Consider the following 17171-nt stretch of genomic DNA (forward strand, 5'->3'; position numbering starts at 1 on the left):
TTTGAGGAAGAAAGCCCAAACTCTTCAAAAAGGTTGTTTAGCACCTTAGTGTATGTTCCCTATATGTTTGCGAATGCCCCAGCTGAAAGTATGGGTGTTCACGCTTCTTCAAGAACAATAAGATACATGTGGGCACAACATTTGTCACTGGATGTGTAGCTTGCCGAAAATCCATGTTCAGAGGTAAAGTCAGCAAAGGTTTTGGACAGTTGAACCCCAGACAGCTTCCCATTGTCTGAAAGATGACGCCGATGGTTCAGACCTGTGTTCAACTTGCTGGAGTTGCTTCCGAGGTCATATTTTTGTTGTATCTCTTCTGTGTGTCTGGAACTTTGTTTGTGTTGTTGTATGCTCCCAGACAGTTCTCTCGAACAAGCCCGCGAAGCGGAGACAGGCGATCATCTCGCAGGAGCGACCCAGAGATCCCCCACATCCAGGATGATGTACACCTGCTTTCATGAAGTCAGGGCCACGACAGAGTTAGACACAGGAAGAGACGAGAGGGAAAGGGCCGGTCCATGGGGACCGATCGGCACTCTGATGTGATCGTGACCCCGCTGCACTGATGAATCCGGACAACAGGGAAGAATGGGGAAGATTTGTGTTTTTGGGGCAGGAGGCAGCACTCAAGCTTTTTGCTTTGCTGTGGAGTTCTCTCATCGTTTTTTTTTTTTTTTTTTTTTGTATACTGAATCGAGGCTCGTGAAAGAGCTGACATTTACTTCACAAACAAATCAACCAGACAAACAAAATATATAAAAAGAGGGAGCGGAAGACAAGAGAAGGGGAAGCACACAAACACTTGAGGGCACACAACATTTAAGAGCATACATAGTATACATAGCATACATAGGCTTATGTATATTTGTGGACCGTTTTGCTAGATTCTTGGCAACAAGGCTTAAATCACTCTAAATAGCATATAAAATAAAAAAATTGCTGTTGCCAAATTTTCACGACATCTTCATGGCGGCCATCTTGGATTTCAAGATGGCCACCATTTCGGACCTATTTTGCCTTATATCTCACTTATTAATCAAGGTATCAGCACAAGAATAGTGTCCTTACCCACATTTTTGGGGTCAAGGAAGACGATGGTAATAATCAAATTTCAGCTGGATGGCCAACATCTTTATAATTTCAAGATGGCCACCATTTTTAAAACTAGTTTTGCCCAAACTCCAGGTCAAAGCCATACTTTAAAAGGTTTTCATGTATATCAGGTTTAAATATAAATGTCCTGGTATTGAATCTATTTACTTTTACTCACAGGTACTTACATTTTTAGATAATGGTTAGGATTGGATTGGGAGGGGGTGGATAGGAGGTGGGGGGACAGGGGAGTTCTTCTGCCAGATCCACACCCAAATATTATCTAAAGAATCAAGCTACCGTACATCTAGTTTTAGTCAAATATTATTCCTGAAACTGTGTTGGATGGCTTTTTAACAATCTTTATTCTTTTCAGATGTGCAGCAGACGACCTTGAGAAGTTGCATTCTTGGATAACTGTGGAGGAAGAATGACTGCCAGCATCATGACCACGCCAGAGGAACCTGCTGCTAAAAAGAAGCCCATTGACTTCAGTCTTTGTTTGCTATGCCAAGGGAAGAAATACATAAAAAGGAAAGTGCTTGAGCCTTTAAGCACACCACAGGCAGATACATATGAGACATTTTTGCGAAATCTCACCAAACGAGATACATACAGGAATCCGACATATGTGGCCATAAATCAAAGACTGCAAGGCTTATCCACTGGTGATCTGATGTCAAGAAAAGCATTATGGCATCGGAGCTGTTACGGTATGCTGACACATATACAGCATATTGAACGTGATAAAGGACGATATGAACAAGCCACAAGTCAAATGGACACGTGTTCTGACCGGAGGTAAGAAACGAGGAAGACCATCAACAACTCCTATTCCAGAGGAAGCCTCCTGTTCAGCACCAGCAGAAAGGCAGACACGGTCGACAGTACCATCATTCTGCCGGAATATGTGCTTTTTCTGTCAGACTGTGAAACAGGACAAAAAGACCGGGACAGAAGAGATACGCTGTGAGTGTAGAAGCAAAGATATTGGTAGGTCAGTTAAACAGATTGTGGAAAACAGTGACAACAGTGTCTGGAAACTCAACCTTGCGGACTTTCTCGTTGAGGGAGATTTTCTTGCAAGGGACATAACCTACCATAAGAGCTGTTTGACCTCCAACTGGAGTCGCTACGTGCAAATGCCACAGCGCAAAAATTGTGCAGGTGACCAAAGTGGTGATGGGGACTTAGGACAGAGAGAGAGATTTGTATCAGCTGAAATTGAGTTCTTCGCTGAATTACAGGATTGCATCGATGATGGACAGTTTGTCTCAACACCTGAGGCTGATGAGGTCTACAGTAACATGATGCGGGACTATGGTATTCAGAATCACAGCATCACCAGGGGCAGGCTGTTACAGAAGATCCGTGAGAACATTTGTTGTGATATTACCGATGGTCAAGGCCAAAAACCTTCTGTCATTCATGGCAAAAAGGCAAGAAGGACAGCAATAGATGCTGCAATAAAGGAGAAAAATATCAAAGAAGACATGTTGCAGATATTCAAATGTGCAAAGTGTGTACGACAATCCATTCTTCACTCTAGAGATGTTGAAAAGGCATGGACATTTCAGGGATCTTTACTGGACTACAATGATTCGGATATTCCATGTGAGTTGTTCACTCTCATCCGATGGATAATTCAGGGAGCACAAGCTGCTACAACTGCATCACGAGCCGATGAACTACGGAAAACATGCATGATAATATTGCAGACTGTGGTTCGAGAATGCAAGTCACCTCGACAGGTTTCACTCGTGCCAAAAACGCCAGAGTCGTCATTTCGGCAAATGAATGACAGTCCATATGCTATTGGAATGTCGCTCTATATGTACCATAACTTTCGGAGTCAGAAAGCTGTAACATTGTTGCACAAATGTGCAGTTGCCATTTCATATGATCGAGTGTCAAAGGTGTGCAATGCCATTGCAGGAGCCATCCAGGAACGGATTTGGACATTTGGTGTATACGTACCACCCGGGCTTATGAAGGATAGAAGAATCCGTGCATCGTTGGACAACATCGATCTTCAGGTTGACACAGTAGATGGTACAGGGAGCTTCCATGGGCTGGCTGCTGGAGTGTATCAATCTAGAATCAGTGGTGAAGCAGTAGTTGGGCCTTTGATCTTCAAGAAGAGCATGTCATCGAATGCACTTTCCAATGTTCCAAATACGATTATAGAACTTACTGAGTGCAGTATCGAAGGCAACCCAAAGCCACACTCAAGTCCAATGTACAACCACTTCAAAGTTGGAATGTTTAGTGAAGAGGTTACGATAGCAAAGAGCAATGATCTTGGATGGTTGTTGGCACGACACCTGAATAGGGCACCAACAGATGCCGATACTAATGAGACAGAGCCCACAATTGGTTCCAGCACCGGCAACATCCAGGAAAACAATAGAGAGGTCAAAAACCTGGACAATGATCTGCAAGGCAGTCATTCTGCTGAGCTTCCTGAAGCTCTGGATTCAGAAAGAGATCAATCAGTGCCAATTTGGTCTGCCTACAACTCCATTTTGAGAAAAGATTCTCCAGAAATGATGTCAGCAATGATTGACAATGCATATTTGATGCCAATCATCAATGCTGCACCACAAGATTGGTCTACATTGGTAACTGGCCTTGAACAGCTTCAAAGATTGAACCAGATAGTGTGTCCTGGAACGCCTACTGTAGTAACTTTAGATATGGATCTATACAAGAGAGTTTTGAAGCTAGAGCACCTAGATTCACGATATAGCAACAGATGGATTCTTTGCCCAGGTGGATTCCACACTGCCATCTGTGCCCTTAGGTGCTTAGGCCATTCAGTAGAAGGCAGTGGACTTGATATGGCATGGCAAGAAGCCGAGCTATACAGCTCTGTGACAACTTCTCAGATCATCAATGGCAATCACTATAATCGGGCTGTCCTTGCACATCAGATAACTCTCCAAACACTATATGATCTTTGGATGGACGCATTCTTCCAGGACCACCCGGAAACTCTTGGGGCACTTCAAACAGGTTCTAAGACACTGAGTGATGCCTGCAGAGATGGTGGAGATATTCTGAAGGCACATCAGGACTTCCTAGCAACAACTGAGTCCATCAATCTAGAGGCACAGCTTGCACAGTATGATGCTGACCATCAAAACAATCCAATGTACAGATGGGCCCGACTGTACATGGACCAGGTGATGCTGCTTCTGCAATTCTTACGCGCCAACAGAGATGGTGATTGGGCACTGTATCTAGCTACACTTGAGAAACTGTGTGCACTATTCTTTGCATATGATCGTCTAGAATATGCTAGGCATATTCCAGAGTACCTGGCCAGAATGCAGAATATCAAGGACACAGATCCAGAGTTGTGGGAAGAGTTTTCTGCTGGTGGTTTCACAGTCAATACAAGTAACAGCATACCTTTCACAAGACTCAGTGTAGACCAGGCCATGGAACATCTGAATAAAGTAGCAAAAGGACATGGCGGGATCAGTGGAATAACATCCACAGCTGCAACACTTAAGAAGTTCTGTCTGACAGCCCCCGAGCTCGCTCACATATCAAAGGAAATGGAACACCTGGCTGGAGTGTCTTCAGAGAAAACTGATAGGCATCATGGCCTTTCATCCAACAAAGTAGCCTACCAGGAACGATCAATTGCAAAGCTGAAAGCAACACTTCTCCAATGCAACATTTTCAAGTTGCACAACTCTGAGGATGTGTTTCAGACCTGCCTGTTCAAGTTGTTGACCAATGAGGTGATTCCTAAAGCTGTGGAGGAAGGAATTCTTAATGCAGAGAAATTCGGACAGGAGGCTTACAGTGCATTTGTAGAAAAGAGAATAAAGGGAAACCAAAACCTGTGGTCGACAATGACAAAATTGAAATTGCCATCTTGGAATTCGGTTGGCAAAGACCTGTTGGTGAAAACTGGTAGTGAGGTAGTGGCACTGAAAGTGACGACATCCCTGTTTGCTCGACTACTAGTCATTGCAAGGTCATCGAGGGAAGCAGTGGATCTAGAGGAAGTGGTAGGGGCACATGAACTGTCCAATACCAATAGAACTCTTCTCCAGCCAAATGGAATGGTCCACCCCACCACCGACAAGAGCAAGATCATATCACTCCTGGAGGGTCTTGTGAAATCCAGTGATGACACAAACTCAAGTGACCATGCTGAAGAACTTGCAGAACACCCTGAGAATGTGCAAGAAAGACCCAGGACATGCTTAATTGTTGATGGAATGGCGCTATTGCAAGAATTAATGAGTGTCAAGAAATTTCAGAACTGCAAGGAGCTAGGCACAGCGTATGTACAGCTAGCCGAATGCAGAGGACGTGCTTATGAGCAGCTTCGGGTTGTGTTTGACAATTACACAATTGATGCATCATTGAAGGAAGGAACAAGGGAACGTCGTAGAGGCAAGACCAAGGCAGTGAAAAACTATATTGTTGATGAGCAAACCAAAATCAAGGACACCAAGTCATTCCTTGCTAGTAATGTCACAAAGGATTCACTGACACTCTTCCTGGCAAATAGATTGATCAACAGTAGATCCTCCATGCAGATTGTAACGGTGACAAGGAGAAGTGTCCAGAGCAATTTTGAATGTGAAATTGCTAAAGAGGTCAGTAGCCAGGAGGAAGCTGACACACATGATTTTGCATGCAGTGCAACTTGTGAAAACAGGATTCATTGTGAGTATCTATTCCCCAGACACAGATGTGTTGTTACTTGCTCTACGTCGAAGTGATGACCTAGGAAGTGATGCTGCAGTTATCATGGGCACTGGAAAAAACCGTCGGAAAATCTTACTAAGGCCAATCTATGAACAGCTTGGTGCTCAGAGGGCAAAAGCACATGTGGCATGCTCTCACCGGCTGTGACACCACTGGCCACATTCAGGGCAAGAGTAAAACATCTTGCTTCAAGGCATTCACTGAAAGTAGTCAAACAGTTGTGTCAGCAATTGCTCAGCTTGGAGAGGGTGATAAACCATCTGATGCTGTCCTAGAAGGATGTGAAGAGTATTTCTGTCGCCTCTTCTGTCCGAAAGGTGTCACAATAAGAAGTGCTGCTGAACTACGATGGCACCTATTCCGCCAGCTGAAGGCTGATCAGGGAGTCGAGAAACTAACACCAACTGCTGGTGCCTGGAAAGAGCATGTCCAGCGTGCTCATTTGCAAGCACACACGTGGGCACAAGATCTAACTCTAAATCCAACTGTGATCGACCCAAACACCTTGGGATGGGAAACTGTTTGAGGCGAATTGAGACCAGTCCTGACGCAAGTTGCAATTGCTCCAGCCTCAATTCTCCAACTTGTTCGCTGTGGCTGTGGACGAGCTGCAAAGAGTCCTAGCAAATTGTGTTCACGCAGGTGTTCATGCAAAGCTAGAAATGTAGTCTGTACCGAATTGTGTAACTGTGATGCTGATTTGGAGAAATGCTGCAACACTGATGCCCAGCCTATTGGGAATGACATTGTGTTTGATCAGTAGAGAGCCCGTCGTTTGGATTTTTGATAGGAGTTGTTTGATGAAACAAACTGATTAACAAACTGTAGCATTGCTTTCAGAAAAGGCTTAAGTCTATGATGGTTGCTAGCCACCACAACTAGTCCATCAATTGTCTCAGACTAAGACACTAGGCTATGTTTGCTCATACTTTGATTAAAAATGGCGGCCATTTTGAAATTATAAAGATGTTGGCCATCCAGCTGAAATTTGATTATTACCATTGTCTTCCTTGACCCCGAAAATGTGGGTAAGGACACTATTCTTGTGCTGATACCTTGATTAATAAGAGATGTAAGGCAAAATAGGTCCGAAATGGTGGCCATCTTGAAATCCAAGATGGCCGCCATGAAGATGTGAAAATTTGGCAACAGCAATTTTTTTTTTTTATATGCTATTTCGAGTGATTTAAGCCTAGTTGCCAAGAATCTAGCAAAACGGTCCACAAACTTTGGTTTCCCAACATAAGCCCATGTACTAGCAGGGAGATGTGTGGGAGGGAGAGGGCTTGGGGGGAGGGGGGTGGCAGAAGTATCAAACACAAGGACACCAAGGACTTCCAGGACAGAAGGTGAGATCCGCCTATCGGATCCTCCATTTGTGATCTTTCACCCTGGTTGAGATTTATATTAGCGTGCCACTTGTGTTGCCAGTGCACCTGCGCTCTGTCTAAGCCCCCCTATGTTTTCTCGCGTTTCACCGCCATCCCTCTACCTGCCCTTCGTACGTGGGCTGTACCAACACCATTAAAAATAAATAAATAAATAGACGAGTCATCACTGGCACTAAATAACGAATTCCTGCCCAAACCTTAATGGAACGTCACACTTGTCCAACTGGTTCGTGAAAGACTTGAGCCAAAAAAAATTCCTCCTGAATGTGGACAACCTCACAAGAACGTGTGAACAACTGTGGTCGTTAAACAGAGGTGTGGGCCGTGCCTCAAATTGGACTTTCTTTGGAACGTTGCACTTCATATGTTGTACGTAGATCGTTTGGAAGGATCCACGTGGGTGTCATTGTATAACAATTGCGATACGGCACCGTACGTAGGTACACACGCCAAGTCGAAGACTCCGTTTCTTGCTGTGAACACGCACAAACCTGTCCACTTCACCTGAACCAGCTCCAACCCCCCGTGCGTACGTAATATATCGATTGCCCTCTGCGAGTTTTATCACAGTTCATATTGTGGAACAGACGAGAAGAGTTCAGGTCGTTGGATCAGATTATGTTGGGCGGTTTAAGAACTAATCTTAAGTCACTGGAAATAGTTTAACGCAGGTAGTTCTATGGTCAGTGCAGTTATAAAGGATCGAATGATACATGTTATGATGTGGCACGTTAGCGACGTGCTTCAACGTGATGACGTAGACCCGCCTTCATGACGTCAGAGTGACGCGCCTCGATCTGGAATTTCCGTGAATTTTCTTAGTTCCGCTTCTAGTTCTGGGATATCTTTACGGCAAATCATCACCGGTGACCGGTGCATATCTGGGACATCGAACACGTGCCTATGGTTTTGGAGTTGGAGTGGAAGTTCAGGTAGGTGAATGTGTTTGCAAAATGTTATTCCTTATCCACTCATTTCCTCTTTTAAGGTAAACCTGTTCCATTGAAGCAGAACCACCGACTAAATATATAAACTGTACAAAAAGATTCTTAATCCTGTGTTTCACTGAACTCGGACAAAGGACCTGATGTCCGAGTTCAGTGTCAGCAGGGGGTGCTGCATTGCAGAGCAAAACGTCCCACGGTGTCTTAACTAGAGCGAAGAATCCCCACGCTTCCCACCTAAAGTAATGAAACAAAGTTGCAGTTTGAACGTGACATTCACCATTTGAGACATCAAAATAAATCGTGTAAATACGATAAATTAAATACGTACATTTTAACATGATAAACTAGAACGCCACTCAGCAGAGCGCATACTCCCGCCGTGGGTCAAGTTGGAATAGTACGATTTCACAAGAGTTTGAGGGAGTAGTTCAGTGACAACACAAGACAAGACAACACAAGACAGACACTGCACAGATATATATTTAGAATATATAGAAGATAATGTTAAAAAAAAACAAGGCAATTTCACTTACATTTTCGGATTCAGCGTTCAATTCTATATAAGTGAGTGTATTTTGAGGCATGTGTGACTTCAAATAAAATTGTAAGCCAGGAAAACGTTCGTTTCATTCCTGAGGGATACAACATGTAAAACGGGCCCAAACGTCAAAACAAAACTCGCTCATTTTACGTCGTTCAAGCTAATGCGACCACTCATTCTTCTGGGAAGAATCCCGTGCACATGCTGGTCATACTTATAAGTCACCTAAGTCTTTATAAGTTCATCAAATAATGACACCGCGATTGACATTCGCTGAGGTAAATGTTGATATCTCTTCTGAGGTAAAAAAACAAAAAACAGTTTTAAAGCATTATACGTATCAAACGATACATTTTATGAAACGGGGAAACCGAATACACACTTTGGTGGTTTTACAATGACAGAATATGTCTTTATTAGAGAAAAAAAAAGAACCTTGAAGACGACGCTGCTAACAAAATACACCGCTCTAACGCATAACCACGAGTTTAAACTACATTTACAACAAATATGAAAACTATTTCCATATCACAATGTTAAATATAGAATATATAGAAGATAATGTTAAAAAAATGAGCCCTATCTTCCAATGGTAAACAATCCTTCAAAAAATTCCTGGATCCGGAATAATATCCTGAGCTTCACCAAAAACTAATCAATTCTTCCTTAACCCAAGGGCAATCATCCCACCAACTTTCATCCAAATCCGTTCAGAACTTTTCCAGATATCTTGTTCACAAACACACGAACACACACACACACACACACACAGACACGATCGAATGCATTACTCCCTGGTGGGAGTAACAAAAGATTCATATGTATAGACACACACACACACACACACACACACACACACACACACACACACACACACACACACATATATATATATATATATATATATATATATAAATATATATATATATACACACACACACACATATACACACACACATACATATACACACACACACAAACTGTTACGTGCTCCTCCCCAAACCCCGGTCACGGTGTACCTCCGAGCCCCGAGAGGAGTCACGGCAGAAAGATGTGTTATTCTGTATGTCAAAGATCAATGGTGAAACCACACCAATTGTTACCAACAAACAAGTATTGTATTAAGATCACACAATAATAACAGTACAACAATAGTAATCAATTGTACAACCAATATATATTTCCTATGATGGTACCATCAGGTTCGTACAATATAACTCACTGTGCTCCAAGTGAGCGAAAAGAAGAACATTTCCAATGTCTCTATTCCGGCATCAAGCCAAAGTCGATCCGCTCCAGTGATCGTCAGAACGATGTCTAATCGAGACCAGAATCCCGTTCGGATGACAGTCACAGTCCCACTGTCAAAGCTACGCAAAGGTGCCCTCAAGGCGACTGGGAAATCACACCCTCGGGTATGGACATTCCACGGCTCCAAATCGGCGAACCACAGATTTCCCACTCAAAAGCCACGTTGCACACATACACCAGATTAACGTCTGAATGCGGTGAAAATGGTTGAAGTGAAGTGAAAAACCTTGAGCGATGCGCAAATCCTGCGCGAGGTAAAAATGGCCGACGGCCCGTTCTCGTGGCGTAAGGGCACTCTGATGATTCTCTCCGGAATCAACCACAAAACCTGTCACGCAGGTTTATCTGTCACAGCGATGACAACTCTGTCGCAGGAATCCTTTTCCTGGGAAACCCAAAGTTCACTCGTGACTCTCGTTCGCCAACGTTCGCTCCAGACCTCAAAGCAGCTAGGCTTCTTGTCCGACTCACTCGCTCCGCCTTCTCTTCCTCTTCTTCCTCTTCGTCGTCGCCCGGTTCCGGTTTCATTTAAAACATTAACTTTTTCACCTTTTGAAAATAGTAATCTCTATTTCCCTCAAATGACAACAATAATAGTACATGGAATCAAAAATGTTTACAGTGGATGAAAACAACAACAACGGAAGTGACAAATCTGTAACAATACACACACACACACACACACACACACGCACACACACACACACACAAAGACAGAAACAGGAAGTATTAGTCACCTGCTCAAGGGATGCAAAAAACTATTATCAGAACAACTTTGCACACAAAGACACAACAAAGTATGCAAAGTGAGGCATTGGCAAATCTGCAAAAATGTAAACATTCCAGTTCCAGAAAACTCATGGAAACACGAACCAAGGGTAATCACTGAAAATGAGGAGGTTCATGCTCACGTACGACCTGATGATTTCATCAAGCGTGAACATCGAAAACAAAGCATTGGGTCCGGACATTGTACTCACGAACAAAAAGGAAAAGTCAGCATTGCTGATTGACATATCAGTACCCAGCGATTTTGGCCTAAACAACACAGAAATCAAGAAAATGACCAAATAGCAGGACCTCAAAAATGAGGTCAAGAGATCTTGGAAGCTGAAGAGCATCGAAATTGAACCAGTGATAATTGGAGCAACGGGAATGAAGAAGAAGAACCTCAATGAGTTTTAAAAAACCATTCCCGGGAATATTACCACAAATGAACTACAACTGGAGGCAATCTGGGGTTCGGTGACGATCCTGATAAGAGAACTTGGAACAAAACTCTGAAAAAGATGAACAGTTTGGTCCATGAACCATGATCCTGTACAGAAGAGGAGGAGGTGGATACTTTGGGACCTGGGAGGACTTTGTTACACCTCCTGAAACCCACAAATGGAGATAACAACCAAAACACACACACACACACACACACACACACACACATGCACATACACACAAACACACACACATACACACACACATACACACACACACACACACACACACACACACACACACACACACACACACACAAACACACACACACACACACACACACACACACATAAAACTAAATGTCATATACCTTTATCTCTTACTGTGATTCAAGAAAAAGGTCCTCGTTTGTGGAATGATTTAAGGAGAAAAAGAATTTGTGGAATGATTTTAAGGAGAAGAAGAATTTGTGGAATGATTTAAGGACATTAGCACTTTGGAAAACATTAAAGATTAATGGGGAGAGCCAGAGGTGAGTGCATCTACAGTGAGCGCTGAGTGTGTCCACAATTTCACGTCGCTTGCTGATTTTGCTGATGCTCCGTTGATTACTGATTACAAGCCAAATTGTGGACCTAGCGAAGCAGGCTGGTTTCATGCAGAACCCTTAAGCAACGAGGATCTGGATCTAAGCTGGAAGAGCAGTGGCCTGAAGAGGAAGAAGATGCTGTGCCACCTCGATTCGAGCAGCTCAACATGAAAAACCTCAGCCAATTTCTCGGCACGTTTTATCAGGCCATAACATTTGTTATCGAACAAGATCCAAATATTGAAAGCAAACGCTAAGAAAAATATATCCATCGATCCTATTCTCCATGCATTTTTCAAGCTGAAAGATGTATCACCAACTACATTCACCATAGTGGGGCGGCTTAGCCCAAATATTCAAAAGAATTGTGCATTTTGTGATACAAGCACCAAATTTGGCACAAATGTACATTAATATGTTGCGAACATTTTCAGATATTGGGCCACTTGAAATTCCGCAATTTTTTTTTTCAAATTTTTTCAAATTTCGTAATTTCAAATTTTTCGGGTGACACCGTCACAATTTCGGTCTTCGAGGCCGGCCGATAGGCAAAGTGTGACCGGAAGGGACGAGGTTCTCCTGACCACGTGGCCCTCGATCTGGGAAGCGAGAGGCGTTCCATTAGTGGACGCGCCCCTCACGCCCGACTTTTGGGCGGCCCCGGCAGGCCGTTTGTTTTGACGTTCCGTGACAGGCCCCGCACCCCCACCTCCGGGCCGACCGGAAGCTTGTGCTGAGTACATCATACCTGAACAACTCAGTGAGGCAGAACACAGCAGTGCACACCAGGGTGACCCCTTCAGTGCATAAACCAATTAACCTGTCCACTGCAGGGCATATAGAAATGAAGTTATTTTCTGCATATAATAATAATATAAGTTCAGTTCTATATAACAATTTCTGTTATCACCACTACCACTACAACTACCACTACTACAAGCTTTGTCTGGAATTTTGTGGACTAACAGACAAACAGACATACAGACAAGCTGGGATCAAAACATTACCTCCTTCCACCATTGAGTGTAGAGGTAAACATCATGGAAATTATATCATGCCCTAGATTTAATTCATGCTTACCCGTGTATTTGCTTCACTGGTTCACAAGGTCTTTTGCATACATGTAATTCAGACTCTCGTCTTCATTGCTGACCACACAATGTTCGCAACATATTAATGTACATTTGTGCCAAATTTGGTGCTTGTATCACAAAATGCACAATTCTTTTGAATATTTGGGCTAAGCCGCCCCACTATATCGGCCGGCCTCGAAGACCGAAATTGTGACGGTGTCACCCGAAAAATTTGAAATTACTAAATTTGAAAAAATTTGAAAAAAAAATTACGGAATTTCAAGTGGCCCAATATCTGAAAATGTTCGCAACATATTAATGTACATTTGTGCCAAATTTGGTGCTTGTATCACAAAATGCACAACAGGTTTGCTATGCTGCTACACTACCAGCCAGAATGCTCCTTCCCAGCCGCACCATTCCTACCCGTGAAGAAGTGAAGATGCAGATTATTCCACCCCTTCCCCTCCGGAAGAGTGACTTTCCTCCCACAATCTGGACAACAGCCTCAGTTGTTTTTTTAAATTATTATTATTTTTTTGTATACAAGATCGAGACTCGTGTCAGACCTAACATCAATCACAAAAAAAAAAACGGACCCACAAAACATACAATAAAGGGAGTGGGAGACAAGATGGGGAGAGAGAGCGAAGCACACAAGGACAACAGCAGAGAACAGGGACATCAGGAGATCTGTGGGAGGGAGAGGGCTTGGGGAGAGGAGGGGTGGGAAGGCAGGAGGGGGGAGGTGGGGAGGGGGTGGGGGGAGGGGTGGGAGAGGTATAAAACACATGGACACTGCTAGAACCAAGAAAGAAGGAAGTCGGTATTTCAAAAAAAAGTGGATCTGGGGTGAATTAATGGGGGTAGAAAAGATCAAGGTTTTGAATGGGGGAAGACAAGAGATGGTGGTGAACCGCTGTTTTAAAGACCTGGAGGGAGGAGTGGGATTGAATAGAGTGAGGGAGTTTGTTCCAGAGGTGGAAGAAAAGAGGAATGAAGGAGTGAAGGTGAGCGGAGAGTCTAGATTTTGGCAGTTTAACCATAAGAGGGTTGCTGGCAGATCTTGTGCGACCTGTAAGAATATTTGGGGGACAGAGCACAGAGAGAGCTGGGGGAGCAAGGCCGGAGAGGAGTCGGTAGAAGACAGAAAGACCACCAACCTGCCTGCGGTGAGTGAGTGAAAGGCCCTCGGAGGTAGCTTCATCGCGGGAGATTCCAATGATTCTGAAGGCTTTGGTTTCAACAGCGTGAGGCCGAGCTAGGTGTGAGGAAGGAGCATGCTAGGAGGTAACATGCTCTCCCACCACTGCTTTCCAATCCTCAACCATCAACAACTGTCACTTCCTTACAAACACCAAACCAGTTCTGTTCTGTGCTATCCACTCATATAGTTAATCTTGTGGTTTTCCCACTTTCGAAAGAATGAACCACCAATGGCCATCCCATTCCTCACCACCAGCCCTTGATCCTCTCTATTCCTCGTACCCCAACCAAATTTACCAACACATTCCTTTTCACCTGGCTCCGCTATTGTCACATGATTGTTGCACAGCATCACCTCCAGCTCAGCCATTCCCATCAGCCTCTCCAAGGTGTCCCTGAATTCCTGCTTCTCCATCTCAGTCCTTCTCATTTGTGACCCACAAACGGATATAATACACACTATTTGCCTCTGTATCACCAAGCATGCCATAACGATCCATTCCTCCCATCTTTCTACTCTGACCACCTACTTACAGATCTCTTCCAATACTATTATTCCCACGTTATTATTCCTTCCATCCCCACCCACGTGCAACAGCTTTTATCCTCCTACCAACCTCCTCGCCCTGTCTCCTTTCCATCTGGTTTCCTGAGCACACAACACTTCCAACCTCCTTCTCTGCATCATCTCATCCAACTCGACTCCTCTTCCATTCCATTGATCCCACATTCAATCTACCTAGCCAGACCTCACTTCTGAACCGCTACCCACCTAGCAGAGCTAGTACTATCTTGATAGGTTTGGGAAGCTCTGTTCTTCAATCAGCAATGCTGCCCTGGCTAACCTGCTGGACTACTGCACTCACCAGTTATCATGATCCTGTGCACACACACACACACACACACACACACACACACACACACACACACACACACACACACACACACACACACACACACACACACACACACACACACACACACACACATTGCTCTTTCTCAACTAACTCTCCACCTGCCCTGCCTCCATACCCGACTCCTCTCCCCCAACCTGGAGGAACTCATCCCAACCTCCACCCCACTCACACCTTCATCCCCTCACCTCTCTCCCTCCCCTTCTTTATGCCCCGCTCTTCTTAATATATTAAAGTCGTGCTGACACAGCTCACAAGTAAATGTTTTTTTTCCTCATAAATCACATGGATGGTTCACAACCGTACGGCGAATTGTAATCAGCATGGAGCCCTTCCACATGGCACGTTGTAATCAGCACGTGGCCAGGAATGTAGAAGCAGGTCACATGTTGTGAACCGCAAAATACGTCGGTCCTTAAATGTGACAGCGCGAATGTCTTGGGCCGGCTGTATTACATCCATTAATTACGTACTATTGGAATGCAAGTACCATATTATATATATATATATATATATATATATATATATATATATATTAATAACGTACTATCGGAATGCGAGTATTGCACACCGCACCTTTCCTATGCCATCTCCAGGCGATGCATAACGTCATTGCCGGGCACCGAAGGGGGCTTGGCAGTGACGCACGCTGAAAGGGAGTACTGTACTCAGTTTTCACTCTGGTTGTTTTTGTACACCGCACCTTTCCTGTGCCATCTCCAGGCGCTGCATAACGTCATTTCCGGGCACCGAATGGGGCTCGGCAATGCCGCGCTGTAGGATATTTCATTATTTGGCATGGGGGCGGTGTACTTTGAATATATCTGTACTTGTTTGTTTGATTGTTTGTTTTCTTGCTTTATTATTTGTTTGTTTGTCCGGGCGATATCTCAGCCATTCTTTGAGCTAGGAAGCTGAAATTTCGGCACAATAATGAGCAAGTGCTTTGTCAAAAACGTTTTGTCAAAAAGTCAAAAACGTATTTTTTGTTTTTTGATTAATCAATTAATTGATGAGTTATTTAATTATTAGTGATTAATTAAGTACTTATACATTTCCTTTCTCTTCTAGGCATTATCTCAGGCACCTTTCGAGTTAGGAAGCTGATATTTGGACATGCCAATGACCAAGTGATTTGGCTGTAAAAGATATGTTTGATTTATTGATTAATCAATTAATTGATTAGTTATTTAATTAGTAGCGATGAATTAAGTACTTATACATTTCCTTTCTCTTCTGGCCATTATCTCAGGCACCTTTTGAGTTAGGAAGATGATATTTGGACATGCCAATGACCAAGTGATTTGGCTGCAACGGCTATTTTTGATGTATTGATTAATCAATTAATCAATTAATCGATTAATTATTTAATTATTCAATTAATGACTTCTTTTTTTTTAAAGTTACAGATTCTGATGAAATGGTGGTGGTTTATGTGTTCCATTAGTGAATAGATAAATTATTTCATTTTTTTATGATTATGATATATTTATTTTCACTATTAGTTAATTCTTTATTTTATTATTCATCTGGGCAATATCTCAGGCACCCTTTGAGCTAGGAAGCCTGTTATTTGGACATGACAATGACCAAGTGATTTGGCTGTAAAGGGTATTTTTACTTGCAAAATCGAAGATTTTTCACGTATATTGGTCGGTTGCATTTGTTTGTCTGCCTGTTTGTTTGTCACCGGCCTACAGGTCACAATTCTAAACCGATCGTCTAAACCGATCGTCGCCTAGCAGGCTGAGCTGAGTCGGTCGTCCTGTGTATTTGATTGATTCTGTTGGATTTAGCGTGTGCTGTCGTGTTGTGCTTTGTGTGAATGATTGTGATGGATCCCTGTTTCGTTTCCTGGCTTATGGCGGCGTGTCTGCCTGTGAGATTTGCAGTACTTTGGTTTTTACTCGCCACCAAGTTGAAAATTTCGAACTGTAAGTACCCGCTGAAGGAACTGCGCTCCAACGCGAGTCGAAAGAATTGACGCGACCAAAGACGGAATTCGTCCGAGTTGCTTTATTGAAACAAAACAGCTCAGGTATTCTGACAAGCCCGTTTTTCGGGCAGCAATATATATACACATTTATGTCGGGAAGTTTGCCCGGCAAAAGCTATACCGGGCATGCCCGGGTGTCAAGGGCGAGCCTTGGAAAGGCGAGTC

At 43.5% G+C, this 17171-nt stretch overlaps 1 protein-coding gene across 1 annotated transcript in view; it reads left to right on the forward strand.

Moving 5' to 3' along the window:
• The first annotated feature begins 8004 nt into the window (after positions 1-8004).
• The window catches only part of LOC144891859 (uncharacterized), an 82480-nt gene continuing 73313 nt past the window's right edge, over positions 8005-17171 (forward strand). The window contains exon 1 of the mRNA XM_078776815.1: positions 8005-8149. The gene's annotated coding sequence lies outside the window, so the exon portion shown is untranslated. The remainder of the gene's footprint in view (positions 8150-17171) is intronic.

Source organism: Myxine glutinosa, chromosome 4 (genome assembly GCF_964187855.1).
Source record: "Myxine glutinosa chromosome 4, kmMyxGlut1.1, whole genome shotgun sequence".
NCBI lineage: Eukaryota > Metazoa > Chordata > Myxini > Myxiniformes > Myxinidae > Myxine > Myxine glutinosa.